This window comes from Periplaneta americana, chromosome 9 (assembly GCF_040183065.1).
Source record: "Periplaneta americana isolate PAMFEO1 chromosome 9, P.americana_PAMFEO1_priV1, whole genome shotgun sequence".
Lineage (NCBI taxonomy): Eukaryota > Metazoa > Arthropoda > Insecta > Blattodea > Blattidae > Periplaneta > Periplaneta americana.
This window is the reverse complement of record NC_091125.1, coordinates 81624063-81646645: the sequence shown is the minus strand read 5'-3', so window position 1 is coordinate 81646645 and position 22583 is coordinate 81624063.

Below are 22583 nucleotides of genomic sequence, written 5' to 3'. Positions count from 1 at the left end.
CGAGAGAAGGGCCGGTTTTGTGCAGCAACTTGTTCACGAACATTCCCTTAATACGTTGGCCCAAAAAACTGATCTTCCTCTCGCCCAGTAAAATATTCTCAAAAAGAACTAACATAATATTATTAGTAACACAATTTTACCAATCTTTACCCTATTTAATGTTGCATATCTCATAGTCTTCAGATGAAGAAAAGTGTGAGAAAGGTATTCTTCTCGCTGGGGTATTTTCAAATGTCTAAATCCACGTGACTGACTCACCAAAGTGACGACCACAAAAAGTTTGATAGGCCTACTCTTTCACTTTTCTTCACCTCAAAACGAAAGTAGATGCAACCTTTAGCTTTTTATATAAATGGAAAAATCTAAGTTACATCTCTTCTTAATACTCTGCCCTTGTTCTCTCTGTAATTTATAACGAAAATATTGTTCGTTTGCTTTTGCTTATATGGTAGTAGCATCCAAATGCTTGAGGGAATCTCATTGCTGTTTCCTCTGAAGAATGTGTAATATGTAGGGGAACCAGGGGCGGGACGGAACCCCGGGGCGGAACGGAACTATCCACTTATTTGCACTGTAATATGGTGCACTCTAGGAACACTATCAGGAATTACTATTCCAGCGGTAAGGGAGAAGAGAAGCCATTTTGACAGTTTGGTTATTGTAGTTGAAGCCTGTACTGCGTTCTTCTCCGTTTCTTGTGTGTGAATTGTACCTTGTATGAATATATATTAACAAGGTACGTAAAATGTATTAAATTATTGATTTTTTCTTTAAATATCCTTAAAATGGGCGTTGTTGACTATATTTTAACATGTTCAGAATTATTTTACTTCGGAACTAATTTTTTGGATCTTAAACTAAACCTAATCTCAAAGTAGGGATAGAACGGAGCGGGGCGGAATGGACCAGAGTTCCATTCTACCCCAACATTACTCTTGTTTGCTAGGTTTAATATCATTCTTCTACTTGTCTATATTATCTCCTGACACTTTCATATTTATAATAATCTTATCTATTGTAGTAGTAGTAGTAGTGGTAGTGGTAGTGGTAGTGGTAGTAGTAGTAGTAGTAGTAGTAGTAGTAGTAGTAGTATTTATTTATTTAACCTGGTAGAGATAAGGCCATCAGGCATTCTCTGCCCTTTGCCAGGGGATTACAACTGTAAAATGAACAATAAAATTACAATTAATATTACATTTACAATTACAATAAAAATTAAAGCACGACAAGAATACCTGATTAATGCAAGCTAGACATTTTATTATAGAAGTTAAGAGCAAAGAATATTTTTGTATTTACTGAATTACAAATTAAACCTACAATAACAAAATTCTATAGCGATGGAATTACCGGATATTGAAATATTTTGTGATAGCTTAAGAGAACTATTTACAAGAAACCATGTCTGAACGAGTCTCAATTACTGACCAAGTGCCTAGTAAGTTTGCGTTTGAATTCAATTTTATTTCGACAGTCCCTGATGCTAGCAGGTAACGAATTCCAGAGTCTTGGCAGGGCTATTGTGAAAGAGGATGAGTATGAGGAGGTGCGATGGGATGGTATTGTTAGTATTGTTTCATGGCAAGAGCGTGTGTTCAGATTGTGGTGGGAAGAAAGGTAAGTGAAGCGAGACGACAGGTACGAAGGAATAGAAGAGGTCAAGATTTCGAAGAGAAGGAGAAGTGAATGTAAATTTCTTTTTGGGATAGTAAATGAAAAAATAGTCATTTTAAAAGGGATGTAGGCCTAAATAAATAAACAAATTTGGTAATATTTTCAGTGGTGACCGTTTTTTGGCATCAGCAGAACAGATAGGGCTCATGAAAGAAAATCGACAAACACTGCAAGTTCGTCTCCACCAACTGATGATCCTGCCTTGACTAGAGCCTCAGTTCAGAATACCCAAGAATGTACGGTTGAGTTAACTCCTGCAAAAGATGTGGGGCTTCGTCAACTTCGACCAAATTTCCTCAGGTTTCTCCACAACAAATCTCCGCCATTCCAAAGATCAACACACAAGAGACTAGAAAAAAGAGAAAGAAGGGTTGTGCAGCGATTTTGACAACATCACCTTACAAAAAATAACTCCAAGATGCTTTTGAAAGATCTAAAAGAAAGGTAGAAGAACAGGAAGAACGAGCTAGAAAAAGGCTGAAATTCGTCCCTGGAACAAGGAAAGTAAAGCACAATGCAAAAAAGTAACAAGGCAGAAGAATAAAATTGAAGACGAAGGTAACAGTGAAGATGATGAGAGTGATGTAGAACGCCTGTACTGCAATGACTTGTATTCTTGTTTGACAGAAGGATGGGCAGCTTGTTCTCCTGCCACAACTGGGCACATAATTCTTGTGCAGGAATCGATAGAGAAGACGATGAAGCACAAAACATCTGTGCAAAATGCATTGATCGTGATTTATTTATTTTATTTTATAATATTTTGATGTGCCCTTATTGCTATTGATTTGAATGGTTGATGTTGGTATTAGTCCACTTTAATTTAGCTTTGGATACACTGACTCACTGGAGATAAATATGTGAAGTTTAACAATGTATCAGTAGGGTTCCATTCTGCCCCGGGGATGGGACAGAAGGGACCACTTTCATATTATTTTAATTTTTTGTCATTGGTTACCCCTATACATTTTTGTGCGCTTCATAGTGAAGAGGGCATATTAAAGAACATGTATACAAAATTTCTGCTTTTTATTTTATATCCATTTTCATGTTAAAGGTTCCGTTCCGACACTGACTGCCCTACTGGGTGCAGATCGTAGAGAAACTGCAGTGCGGCATACAAGCTCCAAGCGGAGCCGCTCGCAGGTTCCGGTTACGCAAAAACAGTTGTTGCTGAAACTCAGAATAGTATCACTGATTCAGCTCAACACAACTAATACTGTATTTATGCTACTAAATATAAGTGACATTTACTCATCCAGAGTAAGACAGAAGATGCTGAAACTCCTTGCCTTCTTGTTTCAAATGTTTTTGCAACTGTTTAAGAAGTGACTATCACTCGCTGCAGTTTCCGGATGATATTTTTCATGGTATCATGGATTATTTTTGTCCAATCTGTTGATATCCTAACCTAACCCCTTGTGTAATTTGTCTCTGGGAACTCTATAAGACAAAGCATACAAAAATAATTTACAATGTCTGGAAGAACTGGATAACAGTACCAGGAAAAACATTGCCTCCATTATCAACGGAAGCTGCAGCGAGTAATTCGTCACTTTTTTAACAGGTGGAATACATATTTGGAGTAAGAAATCACAGAGTTTTAACATCTCCTTCCTTAATTTTAATAAGTAATATTTGATCTGCTCATTTAATAATAATTTATATTAAAAGTTTTAGGTGTATAAACTTGCCGTTTCTGTGATGCTCATCGATGATATCACGCTGCCTGTGTAACCGGGGCCTGAAAGCGGCACTGCCGAGAGCCGGTTTGCCGTGTTGCTGTTTTTGAAAAATTCATCCACCCAATAAGACTCAAAGATTTCTTCCCGCAGAGATAGTACGTTGTCGTAGTTTTTCATTGCTAAAATACCAGTGATAACGATTATTGCGAAGTATGAGCAAAAATGACGAATTGAGTACCTCGAGAAAACTTGTTCCGATACCATGTTTTTGCGTAAAAATTCGTAATAGATTCATGGGGACTCCAGATCGTGTTTTTAGCCTGTAAACTACTCCTCTAGCCTTTCGACTAGTAATCCGCCGTCGTTTTTGGTTCTGTGAAGATTATTTTGCAATATAATTGCATAAAATATGTGAAGTTCTCGTAGGTAACGCAATAAGTATAAGTTTTTCGTAAAAATATAGAATTCTATAAAAAGAGAACATTGGACAATTTCAAGTTGAAACACTGCTATAAAACCTGCATACAGAAAGATACTGTTAAAAAAAAGTGATTTAACATAATCTAGTCGCCATTACGACCTGAAAGTCAAATCTGTTTCTAAATTTCGTAAAATGTTCAATTTTATCATCACTTGTCGTCGTAGTAGATGTAAAGTCTTAGAAAAAAGTTTTGTCGTACAGATACTTCGTAATTCCCAGAAACGAGGCATGATTAGACATAAAACGAAACAAAACTAATTTTATTACTTCAACTAGTCGTTCTCTTGTGAACCAGGTCGCTCGTCCTCTGATCATGTGCACTGCCTCCTTTCTGGGACTTATGAAGTATCTGTGCAACAAAACTTTCTTCTAAGACTGTACATTATTGTAACCGGTGAGTCGCAATGTAATTACTACGAGTTATCAGTACGGAGTATCATATGAAATTTATGAAGTTTCTAGTAGAACAGTTGTTAGGAATTTCCTACTTTATCTGGCAATAAAAATTTAATACTGTAAAGATGATCTACGAGTATAAAAGAAAGTTTACATTTCGCATTAAAAACTACCTGAGTTTGGCCATATTCAGCATGTGTTCAAACAATCTGACAGAATCGGCATTAGTATTGAAGCAACATTTTTTGTAGTACAGTTCGTACTGACAGTCATTTTTTTGGTGTAAGTTTTTCTTTAAAGCAGTTCCCTATGTTCAAGCTTTAGAATAGGACTTCGGACGTTAATTTTGGATGGTTTCGTAGTAGGACAATACTAATGTTGGACTACAGTTTTGTATTTTTATTAATTTGGGTATTTATATTTTGAATGTAATAAAGTGCGATCTAAATTACTCTGTTGTTTGGTGATTTAGTTAATTTCATCACTAAAACTTGGAGAATGAAACTGAAGAAAGCAGTACCTCCGAATTGAATTGTTAACACCAGCGTGCTAGTATTGCTTTAAGAAAAAATATACATATTATTATGAATCAAATTGGTCTAGATATCACAACGAAGGTGATTCTTTAAGGAAAAGATATGAAAGTTTAATGTAGAATTTATTGTCAACATAAACGAAGTAAATAAAATGCTCTAACTGTGACGTTAATTTCTTAATCAGAGCTGTAATCATACTTTTCTTAGAGATATGCACTTTGTGCCTGTCTCAGAAATGCATTACTTTTTTCACTTATAACGAAGACTGATACTTCAAATAGTCCAAAATGCATTATTAAAGCTTTCTGTTGGCTTAGAATTCTGTTAATATGCGAATGAAGTCCTTTATTTGAAGAAGCGTGGAATGTCTGTATCGGAGAAGAGTAAATGAATCCAAACTTATACCAAGAGGAAATTGGTGTAAAACTTTTGTCATTCATTCTAGTATTTCAGATGAAAAGTTATAACAAGAGAAAAATTATTTGCTTAGTTCTAAAGTAATCTTGAACAATATTCAGTTCGAAACAAAGCAATTAAAATCTTCTCAAAGTATCTTCCCCACTTAACTTCGTACCGCCATCGCAAGGTCGTCTCTCTAGAGAATTGAGTTCAAATAATATTTCCCTGGAAAGGCTTGTGCTTCGAGGATGTCATAAAGAATGGGATAATAACGAGTGTTTTGGGGGATTTAAACCGTATTACTAGATGTAATATTTTCAACGTTTTAAACTAATTTGTTTAAATTTCAGGAAACACTTGCCTATTATCTGACAGTTTCCCATCAAGTTTCCCATCAAATCGTATATATTATGGTGTTTCTGTTCTGTCAGATCATAAGAAATTTTAGCATAAATTTCCGCTGTAATTATGAGTTCAACAGCGTTCCATTGTCGACGTTCATTCATTTCATTAAGGCCTAAAATATTTTGTAGTCCTACAGAGATTAATGTATTGTGAAGAACACGAATAACGGAAGAATGGTATACCTATATCTATACGTATACAGTGATCCAAATTCAGTCGCTTAGAAAAATCGTCTGCTTATTACGCTACAAACATTATTCTTAGTTTAGCTTGCCCATTAAATCTACAGGTTTTCCATGCACTCTCTCAATCGGGATTAAGGTGTTTTATGACCCCTGATATCTGTAACCAGAATATTTGTCCTTTCAAAGTAAGTATTGCTATAAACTCCTAAATCGAATTTTGAATCGATGAACTGCTAATAAAATGACAGTTATGGATCATGGAAAAAGATAATTAAGATAATATTTTTAATTTATCAATCACTTTCGGCAACAGATTCAATAGTATTAGTCGTGTTGTCTTGATGTTGTATTGACTGAAGACATGATCCACATTTCATAACATATTTTTAAATAAAATGCTTCTTTCTAAAAAGAGCGTAGAACTTTTTTTTAATGTCCATGGAGACAATTTTACGGTTAATGCAACGTTGGTAAACAGCGATATGGTATTGTTTGTAAAATGAACATGTAACAAAGCATGTGCAAAAGTGTTACTTCTCGCAATAGCGATGTTTGGACAAGAATACGGGAAATGTCAGGCCTCTTAATGGACTGTTGTGTCAAGGATGGCGATGATTTTTGTCCTTCAAACGAAGGAAGGACCAGAAGGCTAACACTGCTGTCGGAGGCTTATTGTGCCTCACTTGATAATTTATTCGTATTAACTGCTTCTGTAAAACTCTTAAATTGCTTCTGTAATGGCGATTTTGTTTATAACTTGCTTGTGTTGTTGAATGTCGTCATTTATTCTATAATGCAATAAGGCATGGCCAGAATATGGTTTTAATAATCACATTTTAACTGTCTCTATTCATTTTAGTTGAGTTCAAGTGAATATCATGGTCACATGGAGTGTGATTTGATGAAAGTCAGATGATTAGCGATAGAAAAAATAAATTTTGTTTTTCATCATTTTGAAACTCTTTTGCACTATTCGTTACTGAAAATAAGCAAAAACGCCGCTATTAAGTAACACCGAGACCATCTTGAAGTGGACAATACAAAGCTGATAGAGTATTAAGGGGTTTATTTTATTTATTATGGTACTTGCGAGTCCCATGTAGATTTTTTTTTATTTTAGTAGGTTATTTTACGACGCTTTATCAACATCTAAGCTTATTTAGCGTCTGAATGAGATGAAGGTGATAATGCCGGTGAAATGAGTCCGGGGTCCAACACTGAAAGTTACCCAGCATTTGCTCATATTGGGTTGAGGGAAAACCCCGGAAAAAACCTCAACGAGGTAACTTGCCCCAACCGGGAATCGAACCCTGGCCACCTGGTTTCGCGGCCAGACGCACTAACCGTTAGTCCACAGATGTGGACCCCATGTAGATCACATGAGCCAACTCGCTCGGTGATGAAGATAAAGTGTGAGATTAAACCACAAGTATTGTTACATGAATCATTGTATTTATATGTATTGACTATTGTATAACTGATATTTTTCATTGTTTACAATAATATAACAATTTCACTTTTATTATGTTTCATGCAAAAAAATAATGAGGTATTGAAAGCCATAGATGATACATGTTGAATGGATAATTCTTAGAAATTCTGAATAATTGAGACAAACGTGTATTCCATAAGTTGGTAATGTTTATTTTAACCAAAACTGAACATGTCCAAACCATCACCAATGAATGCTGAACAAGTCCACTTCTGTCGATCAAAACTGAACAAGTCTTTTAGATTTTTTTACAGTAGCTCGAGGGCATTTTGTGCAGGGCAGAATGTGATACACAATATTAATTTGTAGGTGGCTCCTCAATGTTCTCACAAAATATTACAGTCATAGTATTAATGTGAGGGTTGATTTCAGTTTTTTCTTACTTCCTGAAAAATTTGCACTGATGGACTTGTCTGGTTTTGGACGCAAGCTCCTCACTTGACTTCAGTTATTGAACATAGTGTTGCTGCAATTAATTTAATATAGCTGAAGTTGTATATTTAAAGAAATAAAAAACATTTAGCTTAAAATTGATAGCCTACCTAATAGGAACAATATGTGTTTACATTTTTCTTCTTGCGAATTACTAGCCTTTTAATTTAATTACGTTGAAAAACTTTTGAATCACCCTGTATATTGTAACAAATGCATTAGCTACACCGAGGAAAGATAATATTGCAATTCCAAGTTGCAGTAAAGACCAAAAATGAACAAATATGGCTAATTAATTATGGATTTATAAAAGTAAATTGATATTAATTTATAAATAAGTTTTAATTCTAAGCGAAATATCAAGTTTAAAGTCATATGTTATTATAATTTTAATTTTAATAATAATTATTTTAATCATATACCTTCAAGTATCATGTATTTCAGACCATATTGTATTTATTTTTACTATCATTACTAAGTAAGTACATGGACTGGAGTCATGTGGTCGATATGGCGCAAGAATCCATGCAGTTGGGCATTGCTGATAAAATATTAACATCCTGCATCTTTGGAAGGAAGATAAATTAATTTTTCATATCGATGTTGGGAATTAACTAAGTCCGCTAGTATAGGCCTAGTAATCGGATAATCTGTTACTTGATCTATAACGTGGAATGCCATTTTAATTTATAATTATCAACAATGATGCACCACTAGCGGAACACTAGGGCGTGGGATTTCACGGTGGAGACCAGAATTAAATTCTCGACGTGTCCAACTAAAATATGCAGTAGATAAGAACAGCAATGGAAATGACTATTTTCTGGATACCTCATCTTTCTTTCATATTCCTTTCTTCACATTCCTGCATCAATGTACTGAACTCCCTTGAGCCAGGAGAAAATATATTTGGAATTACTAATAGTTTCAGAAGATAAGAAGTGTAAGACAATCCTTGAAGAAATTATACCAATAAATAAACCATTCCCCATTTGAGCGCGTTTGTAGAAATTCGGTGTCTGCATGGCATTAAGATGTATTATATCCGTTGGGATTAAATTTCTGCAGAATAATAGAAGAGTAAAAATTTTTAAATTAACTCTCAGATCAGAATGCAGAAACCAGATTGATTACTGGAGAAGCTTGTAAGATTTGTTATAAAACGATCGTTATGGTGCAGGTTTTCTCAAAATAATTAATTTACCCTAATAATCTCATTCTAATATTACTCCATTATCGCAATGTCACCTCATTTTCATTTCGCAATACATTCCGTAATTCGAAAAGAATCTTTAAAATAATATATAACTAGCTCTCGCCATTATCGCCATCATTGTTTTGAAATAATTTTTAGTTACAGTAGATTTCAATATCCTTTTCACTTAAATGTGCTGTGTTGGCAACATTGTGGGAAAACTATCTTCTCCTGACATGTATTCACGTGGTTTGGTTCAATTGTTTCTAAAAATGAAACAGGGCATTGCAACATTATTGGTTTTCCAATGATCTGCTATTATTCCTATTAAGCCGTGCATTACCTATCAACACCGCAAAACAAGGAATTTCCTAATTCAACTGTACTGAGTTAAATACATTAATTTCAGTTTGTTGTCTATGTAATTACAGTTGCATTGTTCTCTATAAACAAATTAGGAAATTGTATGTACAGCGACATACTACATAGAACAAATATATGTGGCCGAGAATATCGCAACAATCGCTGCTTTTCAAAACGCCTTTATACAACAAAACTTAAATTGTAATAGGTAGCCTATATAATTTAAATAATTTAGAATGTATTTATTTTCATACCTCTGTACACTAATAGCGAATGAGTGGCAAGAGAAATATCCACATAAGATTAACACTAGAGAGAAATATTGTTAATCTATTACAAAAGCTATGTCGATAATAACTTAGAAATTTCAGAGTTCAGTGCAGACATTGAAATGAATAGAAATAAGTCCAAGGCATTAAAGAGTCAAAAGTAAAATATTATAATAAGTTAACATAGCCTTTTTTTTTCCTTGGAAGGAGGACCCGTAGGCAAGTACCGCAGCTTTAGGCATATATACAACCTCCTTATATTGGGATGATATTGAAATCCTTAGAACTGCTCATCAAGCACGTGATTCACTGTCTGGTGCCATTTTATCGATTCGGCCACAGCATCCGTATTCACGTAGGCCTAGTCCGCGTGAATAGGAACGACCCTCGGCCTCCCTGTAATGTTCCCTGCAACTCCTTCAGATCGATGGCATCTGTTCACAATTCACGCGCATGAATCTGCTGCATTCTTAACCAGAGGGATATGCCGCCATCGATTCCATATAGTTGGTTATTTAACGACGCCGTATCAACTACTAGGTTATTTAGCGTCGATGAGATTGGTGATAGGGAAATGGTATTTGGCGAGATGAGGCCGAGGATTCGCCATAGATTACCTGGCATTCACCTTACAGTTGGGGAAAACTCAGAAAAAACCTAACCAGGTAATCAGCCCAAGCGGGGATCGAACCCGCGCCTGAACGCAACTTCACACCGGCAGGCAAGCGCCTTAACCGACTGAGCCACGCCGGTGGCTCTCTGGGGTATGTGCAGCTCCCGCAGGCAGATTTCATCTGTGGATGAATCCTTGAACCACGTACGCCATGTTCTCCTGGTCAACCTGTAACTATAGAAGATGATTAATGGAGTGATATAATGAAGGAGAAATGAGCCGAGGTCCAACGCCGAAAGTTACCCATCAATTCAGCTTCAAGTGGTTGAGGGAAAACCTGGGATAAAACCCCAACCAGGTAACTTGTTCCAACCAGGATTTGAACCCGGACCCGCTCGTTCCACGGTCAGGAAGGCTAAATGTTACTCCACAGCGGTGGACAAATATCCCCTTAGAATATAACAAACTCAGATGTAAGATCCATACCATGCATTTGAAATCAGGTTGATAAAGACCCTAATATCACAGTCTAGTAGGCCTATATACAGTCACGATGCTTAAGTTGTTGAGGGTACTAGAAACAATAGACTGTGCAGGTACTATTTCGCATTGTCTATGATGAGGTGATAGTAGCGATCCTAATGGTTAGCAACTATCTATGGATGCATATTTACTACGTATTGAGCTTCGTGACTGTATATACTAGACTGTGCTAATATCCATAGTTGCTTCGTCACTAACATAAAGATGTGGTCAATGAAGATCTCGTTGCACTTCGCTCATGTGGCAGTGTAGTGTGGAGAACTTCGTTTCTGAGTTAGAATCTTCTGTAATTAATATCTCCAAATAATATGATAATATCTAGGAACGACTAGCATCATCAACATTACTGTAATTGGCATCATTATCAGCAAGGATTAAGCTGTTCGACCTGTTTCGGCAAAGTCATAACTGGGATCTATATTCTACGTGGTAATCTAATCTTTCGTCTTCCGCTCACAAGGAAACATTCTGATGGGGACAGATAAAAAACTTAATTTGTTTCTTCCACCATGTTAATAATGTCAAAAATGTGCTTATACAAATTGTGGCAACTCGATCGCAATTACGAGGACCGTAAAAAATAAGTTCGTCGGGGGTCGTGAACAGAAAGAAAACACGATTTCATTGAAAAAATTTATTGGAACAGACACAGCAATTGTTGAGCTATTTTTCAGTATATTCCCCACCGGAAATGAGACATTTGTCATATCATGGGATCGACAGAGAGATGCAACGACTGTCAAACTCTGGTTCCGATCCCAGGCCGGCTGACTTCTACGACACAAGGATACAAAAATTGATCCCATAGTATGACATATGTCTCAATTCCAGTGGGGGATATGTTGACAAATAGCGCGACAATTGCTGTATCTGTTTCAATAATCTTTCCATGCCATCGTGTTTTTTTCTGTAAAGGGCCCCAGGCAAAATCACTTTCTGGACGGCCTTGTAATTTCCGTCGAGTGGCCAAAATTTGTATAAGCACTTATTTTGACATTATTTTAACATGGTGGAAGAATGAAATAACTTTTTTATCGAACGTTCTTTGGCATTATTTCATATTATGCTGTTTGGATGAGATATCTGTCCATTTCTTATGGCATTCTTCTGTTTTGTCCTACACAATATGTCTCCTATTCTTGTCTAATTCTTTCATTCCTAATTTTATGATTATCAGAGTTTGATTTTAGAATCAGAAAGAAATGATCGATTTCATTTCGAGACTTTTCAGTCAGTAACAGGCTATCCCTATCTGCTGCAAATCTACGGCACGGACATTTAGTGTTTATTACCATTACTAAATAACTCTTAGAAAAATTTTACAACCCTTATTAGTCCATTATTTTCTTTTTTGGGATTGAATCAGCGAATCTAGGATCTTACGGTAAGAGCAGCAACTATATTACCATCGATGACGAAAGACTAAATATAGACTCAGGTTATTTGCAGTAAAACTATAAAAGCGCCTAATAAATAGTTACTTGCTTTTTATGCTCGACAAAATGGTTGAGCTGTAATTTTGTGCCTGATATCTCTCCTTGGGCATACAGCACAATAACTGTCATTATGTCACACAATATTGAAATTTATTACTGGTAATGTTCTTCGTCGTATACAATGATATTTGACTAATGTAGTTCTGTTGTACTTCGTAAGCTATTTGATCAAAGTTACTCGCTACTTATAACACGGCATTGTGTTATTTTTGTTGTTGTTTCTATCCTATAGATAGTCAATATGATATGAACTTCTATGTTCAATAGAGAAGCCAAAACAATCAGTCATTGATTGGGAGTCGAATTTCCATAAGGTACAAGTTGCAACTTAGTTGTTGTTATTATTATTATTATTATTATTATTATTATTATTATTATTATTATTATTATTATTGTGAAGTATAGTGTCTTTCTGTCGTGTTAATGCAAACTTCTGGGTTTGACAGAGAATACACAAGGAGCAATATTTCACCAGAATCCTATATTCGAAAAGGTTCTAGTTACGTTATATTTGTTGTTGTAATGGCGTTTTTATAATAGCCCTACTACTTTCTATGTCTAATAAAAAAATTACAAGAATAAACAATTAAATGGAGATCAGTTCCTTGTAAAGTTACAGTTACGAGTTAGAAGTTTAATGTTATTTTATTTTCTTATAACGTATACTATAGAATGTGAAATGTCAAAATGATTCCAAAATCTAGGATTAGCAGAGAATCCGAAGGAACTAATATTGAACTCAAAATTTATGTTCGTGATCCCAGTTACGAAGTAGAAAAATTGTGTTAATTTTATTGCTCTTTATGACGTTTAATATTGGAAGAGAAAAATTCGCTTCGGCGCCGGGGATTGAACCCGGGTCCTTGGTTCTACGTATTTTTCTCCTCTAATATTAATTGTCACCATAACAGATTTATTCTGTAGGACCAAAAAATAATAATCTTTAGTAAATTCTTCTAGCAACAGTCCATGTTTCTGTACAGACTACTGTGCATATTACTGTGGAATCCCGGCCACCAAATCACTCAACTGAGTGCGCTCCTTGTATAATGGCAGTTGACTGTTCAATGAACAATAATGTTCAATTCCACCATATTACCTAATCGAATGAAAGCAACCGCTGTAGTGTCGTTAAATAAAAAATAACATTTCCGCGTGCCTTGTCATAAATTTAGAGTAGCCTACCAGTTGATGTCATGCTAACGTACATGTCCAACTTGGAGTCATGTCACAAAGGGAAAAACACTGGAGGAGAGGATTTCGATCCGGTGCTATGGATTGGGCTTCGGGGTAGCTTAATGGTGAGAGCGCTTGGTACGTAGAAGCAAGGACCCGGGTTCGAGCCCCGGCGCCGAAGAGAATTTTTCTCCTCTAATAGTAATTGTCACCATAACAGATATATTCTGTAGGACCAAAAAAATAATAATCTTTAGTAAATTCTTTATGACGTTTTTCTCTTAATAAAATGAAAACTTAACAGAGTAGCAAAATTAGGCCTACATTGGAAATGAACGTCCGATATTATAAACCTTGTTATGAGCAATATCTTGTAATGTCGCACATCTTTTATACTATATCCGGATAGCGCGGTAACATGGATTTTATGACGATTATGAAATTTTAAGGGTAATTATAACCCCATATATATTCACAGGTAAAATATAGTTCACATAACTGACGAAACACCTAGAGGATATTATAGCACCGTACGAAGGAAAATAATGTCTCACTATTTGGTGAAATATAAAAGTGAGAACAAACAAGTTTCGCAAGACTGTCTACAAGTAGCATACCTTTAGACGCTCTTGTTTACTGCACATGCGCAATGCGTTGTATCTGGAACTCGGTAAAATTAGGTGGCTCAAATTTTGTTTCTGGGTCTGTACAAGTTTAAATGGATATAGCCCAAATCGTTAAAGTGAAGAGGAACAATAATGTTCAATTCCACCATATTACCTAATCGACTGAAAGCAACCGCTATAGTGTCGTTAAATAAAAAATAACATTTCCGCGTGCCTTGTGATAAATTTAGAGTACCAGTTGATGTCATTAGGCTATTGAGCGTAGTTCGGTAGAAACTTTTTCTCCAGAAATTAAAAGTTAGATGATTTTGAATCGGCAATGACGTCATTAGTGACTTAATTATCCTTCATTGCTATGCCGGCAGCTCATTATGCATACCGCACTGAAAGATTCATGCGATTCTAACAATTACTGCATTATATCCCTCATTTGTTCCCAGAGCTTTCCTGCGGTTTCGGTTTTGGGGATTTTAATCAGGCTGTTCAAACAGGAATAACATAAATTCTGCAACAGAGCAACAGTCAACTAACTGAAGCGCAATATTCTATCATTCGTTAGTGAAATTATAATTGCTTAATGTCAACCAAACGGCTACAGTGTTGGCATTTGATGCTGCATACTCTAATTCAATTCCCGGGGAGTCTAGTGACTTTGCAGTGAACAAAACGGTATCAGAACAGGTTTCCGTAGCGTACTCGGGTTTAGGTATCTTACTTACTTACTTAAAAATGGCTTTTAAGGAACACGAAGGTTCATTGCCGCCCTCACATAAGCCCGCCATCTCTCCCTATCCTGTGCAAAATTAATCCACTCTCTATCATATCCCATCTCCCTCAAATCTATTTTAATATTAATCTCCCATCAACGTCTGGGCCTCCCAACTAACACACTATATGCATTTCTGGATTCCCCATACGTGCTACATGCCCTGCCCATCTCAAACGTCTGGATTTAATGTTCCTAATTATGTCAGGTGAAGAATACATTGCGTGAAGTTCTGCGTTGTGTAACTTTCTCCATTCTCCTCTAACTTCATCCCTCTTAGCCCCAAATATTTTCCTAAGAACCTTTTCTCAAACACTCTTAATCACTGTTCCTCTCTCAAAGTAAGAGTCCCAGTATCACAACCATACAGAACAATCGGTAATATAACTGTTTTATACATTCTTTCAGATTTTTTGACAGCAGACTAGATGACAAAAGCTTCTCAACCGAATAATAACACGCATTTCCCATATTTATTCTGCGTTTAATTTCCTCCCGAGTGTCATTTATATTTGTTACTGTTGCTCCAAGACATTTGAATTTTTCCACCTCTTCGAAGGATAAATCTCCAATTTTTATATTTCCATTTCGTACAATATTCTGGTCACGAGACATAATCATATACTTAGTCTTTTCGGGATTTACTTTCAAACCTATCGCTTTACTTGCTTCAAGTAAAATTTCCGTGTTTTCCCTAATCGTTTGTGGATTTTCTCCTAACATATTCACGTCATGCACATAGACAAGAAGCTGATGTAACCCGTTCAATTCCAAACCCTCTGTGTTATCCTGAACTTTCCTAATGGCATATTCTAGAGCGAAGTTAAAAAGTAAAGGTGATAGTGCATCTCCCTGCTTTAGCCCGCAGTGAATTGGAAAAAACATCAGATAGAAACTGGCCTATACGGAGTCTGGTGTACGTTTCACTGAGACACATTTTAATTAATCGAGCTAGTTTTATTTGAAATTAATTTTGTTCTCAAATAAGCCATTCTCGAAAGTATTGAAAGAGTTAAAAAATTCCAGCAGAAAATAGAGGAAAAAAATTATATACTATATCGCCACTACTATTCAATCTCCTTTTACAATTTTTGGCAATCTACATTTGCCATAAAATATTAAATTAAGTATAAAAGATGTCATTATCAACCAGCGTATTTTCGACCCCTTCAAAGTAGACCTCTGCATTCTCTCGGAAACGGCCGATCGAGTTCGCCAATCAGTCCTCGGTTGTAAAGAAAGCAGCCAGGAAATGGTACGCTCGAGCGTATGTAGTTGAGAATTTATAACCGATCGGTTGAAACGTCTACCCGGTTGGTCGCGAGCGCTCGAGATTTTTGCACTATAATTACATAAGCTTTTAATATCTGATACCAAAAACATCCTATCTAAGAAGGTTATCACTTTTTTTTTCAGATAACACTAGACTTGGGAATTATTTGAACATTTAAACAAGGAAACATAATTTTTAAATAACATAATTCTCTACATGAAATAATGCCTTATAATATCAATAATATTATTCAGGATCCATCTTGTCGAATTCATTAAATCAGTAACGAAAATGTTTGATGTAGCTTAGTAAATGTGTGATTGTATAAAAAGAATAGAGATATTGTGATGCGTGTTGCAGTTTAGATATTTGTGTATATATTTGTTTGCTACAGTTTCACGGTATCTAAAGTTTTGTTTTAGTTAATACTAAGATAGCCAAGTGCAAGACACTGTAGATAAGTTAATGTTTAGATCACACATGTAAAGCTTGTGCTGCGCGCTTCTTTAAGTCAACCATGTGATTTGTTTGCAGACAAGTTTTCTGCCTTTTACACTGCGGACAAGCTCATGCAACAAGCATCTTATAAAATTACTATATAGGGTGTCTCAAATATAGACCGACATGTCCACACCTGTGGAGTGACGGTCAGCGCGTCTGGCTGCGAAACCAGGTGGCCCGGTTCAAGTTACCTGGTTGAGGTTTTTTCCGGGATTTTTCCTCAACCCAATACGAGCAAATGCTGGGTAACTTTCGGTGCTGGACCCCGGACTCATTTCACCGGCATTATCACCTTCATATCATTCAGACGCTAAATAACCTAGATGTTGATACAGCGTCGTAAAATAACCCATTAAAATAAAAAATAGACCGACATACTATTTGTGGTAATAGACACTATGTAAAGATATATGCCAATGAAAACCCCACAATCCTATTTTAAATACACACGTATTTTTTGCTGAAATGATTTCCATTTTAATAGGTAAAATTATGCAAACTCAAGCTAATTCAGAGTGATTACCAGACAGCGGATTTTCGGTCCCTACACAGTTCCAAGACGTCACTCCCTTGGCGTACGGAGGGAGCGTAGCAACGAATTCAATGACCTCCCTACAAATGACGTACACACAACGTTCGTTATCGGGACCGAAAATCCGCTCTCTGGTGAATGTGCAGTGTATGGAGAGCGGTTCTCCGATTCCGCTTTAAGTCAGAAGTTGTGTTCGATGCCAGGTAGAGCGTTCGGAGTTAAGAAAATATCATTCTGTATATAGGCGTCTTCGTAGCGGACATTCCTTCCTCTTTGTAACAAAACTAAAATAAATTGTTTACGTATTTTCTAATGTTTATAAAGTAACATAAGTAAATCTAAACATTTTAACTAAACATTGCTTCAAATACAAACGCTTTATATGCTTTTAAATAAACTTATGTATTCATTTATGTTGTATTTTCAGTAGCCTAATAAATGAAATAGATTTATTTCTGTTATTTTATATGGTTAGAAAATATGTAAATAACTTATTTTATACTTATATGAGTCATAAGACAAGGAGGAAGTATATACGCTAAGAAGATGCCTTTATATCCAATGGTATTGTCTAAACTCGAAACGCACTATAGTATACGTATGATGTACACCAACACATTGCCTAATCACAAATAATGTTTATTTAATATCTCAAGAACTATTGTATTTAGAAGATTGAAATCGTTTGCTTTTGTGTCCTTTTTAATAAAACTGAAAATTCCAGAAAATTTTGTCGGTTTATTTTTTTAGATAGTCTGTATATGACAGTGATACCGCACAAAATTATTCGTAAATACAAGGTAAAGACTCATATTTAGTAACAATATTTTCAAATAAATGAATTGCAAATATGATAAAAATATAAAACAAAATAATTTACTCGCACAAGCAGTAAGAGGATTGAATTTTCTTCACTTTAATCTGCAGTAAAGCGAATAAATGCCCCTATTATAGGCCGTGCAAACCCTCAGCCTGGGAAAATTTAAGGCTTCCACCTTTTCTAGATAATTGTCATTAGTAGCAATATAGACATCAGTCCTTCGTCCTTGCCACGTATACCCCAAGCCTTGGGGCCCAAGGAAAGACACCTGACAATAATATCCATTAGAGACTGAGTAATCTCCACGGTCATAATGCGGCCGAAAAAATTGATCAAAGGAGATAATCCAAGATCCCATGGGAGATCGAACTTGCTACCTTTCGGAGTGCAGCACAAAGCCTTGGTTTTTCTCAACGGACGCAAGCGAGTTGCGAGATGAGAGGCGGGCCTCGCACAAATCCGGACTATACAAAAGATAGTGATTGGTTTCTATAAATGCGAGGTGCGAGGTCTGCGTACCTCGCAGTTATAGAAACCACTCACTTTCTTTCGTGTAGTCCGGATGTATGCGAGGCCCGAACTCGCATGCGTCGGTTCAGAAAAACCAAGGCTTTAAGCCTTATCCGCGACACTACCATGTGTCACGTTAATGCATGTTATAGGACAATATATTGAACAAAAACCATGAAGTTCAGGAACTAAAAGATTTATGTAGACCTATTCTTAACTTTATTTGCCCGATTTATAAAATCGTAATAAGTCTTAAGATAGAAACCAGCGTTGTTAAAACAGTAGTCGAAAGTCACTGCAACCCAGCTATTAGTGGATAATCTGAGAGCGAGACAGTATTATCTGGATGTCCATAAAAAATACACAATGACTTTCCATTATTTGCATTTTGTATTTATTTGGTAAATACATCTCGAATTGTATCAAATTTAGGAGGAAGAAGTCACGTGTAGGAAAGTGTGTAATGAAATTGTGTTTGAAGGAGACATTAAAGGATAAGCAATACCGGTACATGAATGTGGTTTTGTCTGACTCTCTCAAGCGATTAATATTATGTTGTTTGTTTAAATATTTACATATATTATGTAGGCCTATTAACTATTAATGCAGAAGCGGTTACATTCTATGAAACCGAAGATAAAATTAACTAAGTAAAGGATACCCTTTCAGAAGTACTTACAATAGTCCTAATTTTCATTTTAAATTATAACTAAATTTCATTTTATACAAAGAAAAAAATACTGCTTTTCTTCTCAGGAAATGATCAACTTGCTTAATACGTGATATAAATGCCGTTTATGTAAGTTATAATAAGTGACATTGATGATGAAATACTAATTTTAAGCAATAAACAACAGAGTATTTGTTAATAGAGAATGTTATTTGGTTTCATTTCAGAAGTAAAATACAAAAATATATTACACGTAATGTACGGATACAGATTGAATATGAAATCTCTCACATAATTACACTAAATATTAAAGTATATTCTAAACAAAGGTTCACTGCTCCAAATCCCAATTTCCTATTACTTTTATCAAATTATTAATAGAAATAATTTATCTTGTGTCTATTTTCTGATTTTATGTTTACATTATTTTATTACGTTTAGGCGCACAGCTTCGAAATTAAACGAAAATATTTTCAGCTCTGAGGTCTCACAGACAATAATGACTTTTTTTATACAGTCTGATCTGTTTGGATATGGATAATATTAATTTATTATTATGAAGCTATTATGATAGCAGGGAAAATTTCTTGCTGGTTATATTATAATTAAAAGATGGGAGTTTCCATAATATAACAATCAACAATGCATAATCTGAAAGGACAAATGAAAATCATAGATGATTAAAATGGCTACTAGAAATCAACAGCGGGCACAATGTGTTCTTTGGTATGCTAAATTTGAGAGTGTTAAAAATGTTCATAGGGAATTTCGACATGAGTATGATGTGCGTAATGTACCCAAATACGTTTCCATAATGTTGTGGTATCGAACATTTGTAGAAACAGGTTCAGTGTTACAAAAACATGCAGGAAGACGCAGGCGAAACCCAGTACGAGAAGCAGCTATCTCTTGGCTTGGTCCCCAAACTCCCCAGATCTAATCCCTCCTGGCTTCTTAGTGTAGGGTTTTGTTAAAGATATTGTCTATTCACAGAAACCCAGGAACATTGATGATCTGAGAGTAAAACTTACTCAAGCTTTTCAACAAATCACCCCTCTTATGTTACAACGGACATGGGCTGAATTGCATCACCGTTATGAGTTGTTGCAGGGTGCGCAATGGGGGTCATGTTGAGCTCTGAGGAATCTCCCATCTTTTAGTGTTGTATGCACAAAGTTTCAACAAATAAAGTTCAGTAGTAAAATGTTTTACGGTGTTTTTATTTTATCCATACCCAAACGGATCACCCTATATTGTTATAATTACGTTCAATTGTGACACATAAAAATATGAATTGCGCTGTTTTTCTGAAAGAAAGAAATAAGTTACACTAAACGACCGCGTTTGAAAATTTATGTACATCACATTTAGTAATCTTTTTCTTTACTTCTTTGGATATTTAGAAAGGCAGTTAAAAAGCACTTGCCTAACTCCACTTGTTCTCACCGTATCTGGATTTTTTTTTATTTCGCTAATCTTGACGTATACAAATAACGTGAAAGGAAATTGTGCTCCCAAAAATCATTACTTTAGTATAATTATATTTGTAGAATGTATTTTGAAAATAATATTTAAGTTAAAATATAATCAAAGTAATCAATTTCCAATTGTCATACGTATATAAAGCAATATATTTAAAAATTGCTTTCAACCATGATATTAAAATCTGAAATCATAAAATTGAATGGATGAATTAATATCAAATAATGGAATAATTGGGCAGAAAATTATTTATGTCGTCAGATTTTATTGTTTCATTTATTGCTTCAATTCGTAAATATAAAGTTAAACCACTGCACAAAATTATCACAAATTTACGCTTGAACTGCACAATAAATCGTCCATTGTTATTGATAGAAGATATGCCCTGATTACGTAGGTTGACATATACGTCAACTGCGTTGACGTCATTCTATCATCAGTCAGTATTCATTCACATAAAAATAATGTTATTGTTTGCACAACAAAATTGAACATTTAAACCCTCATAATTAAAAAAAAAATTGCATTTGTAGTTAACATGGCCGCCTTGGTAGCTCATTTGACAGAAGATGATTGAGCTCACGGGTTCGAATACCAGTGATGGACAAATCTAAGTTTCCTGAGAGTTTTCTTATTGGGATTCTCTACTTTCCCTTCCATAATTCCATCGCTACTGTCTATTCCAATATTCATTGTCATTCATAACCACTTCAATAATCACAACGGTGTTGATGTAACGTATTATTTTGAATGGAGGAGATGAAGGTAAGTTCTAAATACCGGTTAGGCTGAAAAAATCTGCTTACCTTGTATATTTTTGTAGAGAAGATGTTTCTCGGCTTTTCTATCAACATTTTTTGTGACACAGACACACACAAGAAGATGATGACCATTCCAAACAGAATACAGGTGTAACAATATAACTTAATTGGCACCCTGTTAGCCAAGGATATTTCTTATACCATGAAAATTGAAATTTCCTCTTTTGTCTTCCTCCATTCGCTATTTTAGAATGTAAATGTAATGTCGATCTCCTATCTTTGTAAGCACATTTTGTTTCTCACGCCCAACTTGAAAACGTTTTCTCTTTTATTTCTGCAAATAATGACCTCAGTGTTCTCTCAGTGTGAGTGATTTAACACAAAATTAGAAGTAAAACACATACACACCTGCATTCACTTTTGATTAAACTAATACTCAACAATGCAGCGCTTCACAGAACATGAGCATAGCGCGGCTTATTATATCGCGGTTGAGGCTAGCCCCATGTCCTGTTACTGAGTCGGAGCAAATCGTTACCCCCCCCTCCTGTCCGACCTTCCCTCAAGCTTGCGAGTGTCGCTGCCTGTGAGTGAGGCTGTCGCGTTTCGCCTCGCAGTGGAATGACTTCCAACAGTGAATTTAATATATGGAAGGAATAGAGTGAAACCAAGTGTTGCGATACATTGTTATTACGAACTCATACTGTTACTAGATGTAATAATCCATATTTTTTGGTAGGCTAAGCCTCAAAAGCCTCTTAAGAGCTTCGCCACTGGAATGAAGTACAGATAGCATCAGTCTGAGGAGGTGTGGTACGCTTTTAGGAGGATGAACGGGCACTATACTGGGATTTCATGGAAAGGTTAAGTCTGTAAGGCCGAATCGACAGATGGTAACACATAGCTCAGTCACGACGTCCGCAAAGAGACCGGTCTTTCGGATTTCAACGATCATTCCTAAGGAAAGGCACCATAAGGCCACTCGATTCTACATTGCTAGTCTTCGGACCTTCCCCACGTACGAAAAAAGACAAACTTCCCACATGCAGGAAACAGCTAGATTTGGTCAGTGCTGTAGTTAGAAACAAATTTTAGGGGGTATTGTTGAAATTTCTTTGGTCAGATAGACTATATGAATTCATAATGCTATTCTTTTCTAAGGTTACTTCTTCGTCATGCAATCTCTTCTGCAAATCTTCTTCCAGATCGCAGCCATTATTGCGCACAGGGCAAAGAATTAAACTCTGACACTGGTGGCCAAATACGTTTTAGGAACAAAAGCCTAGGAACTCTTTTACTAGA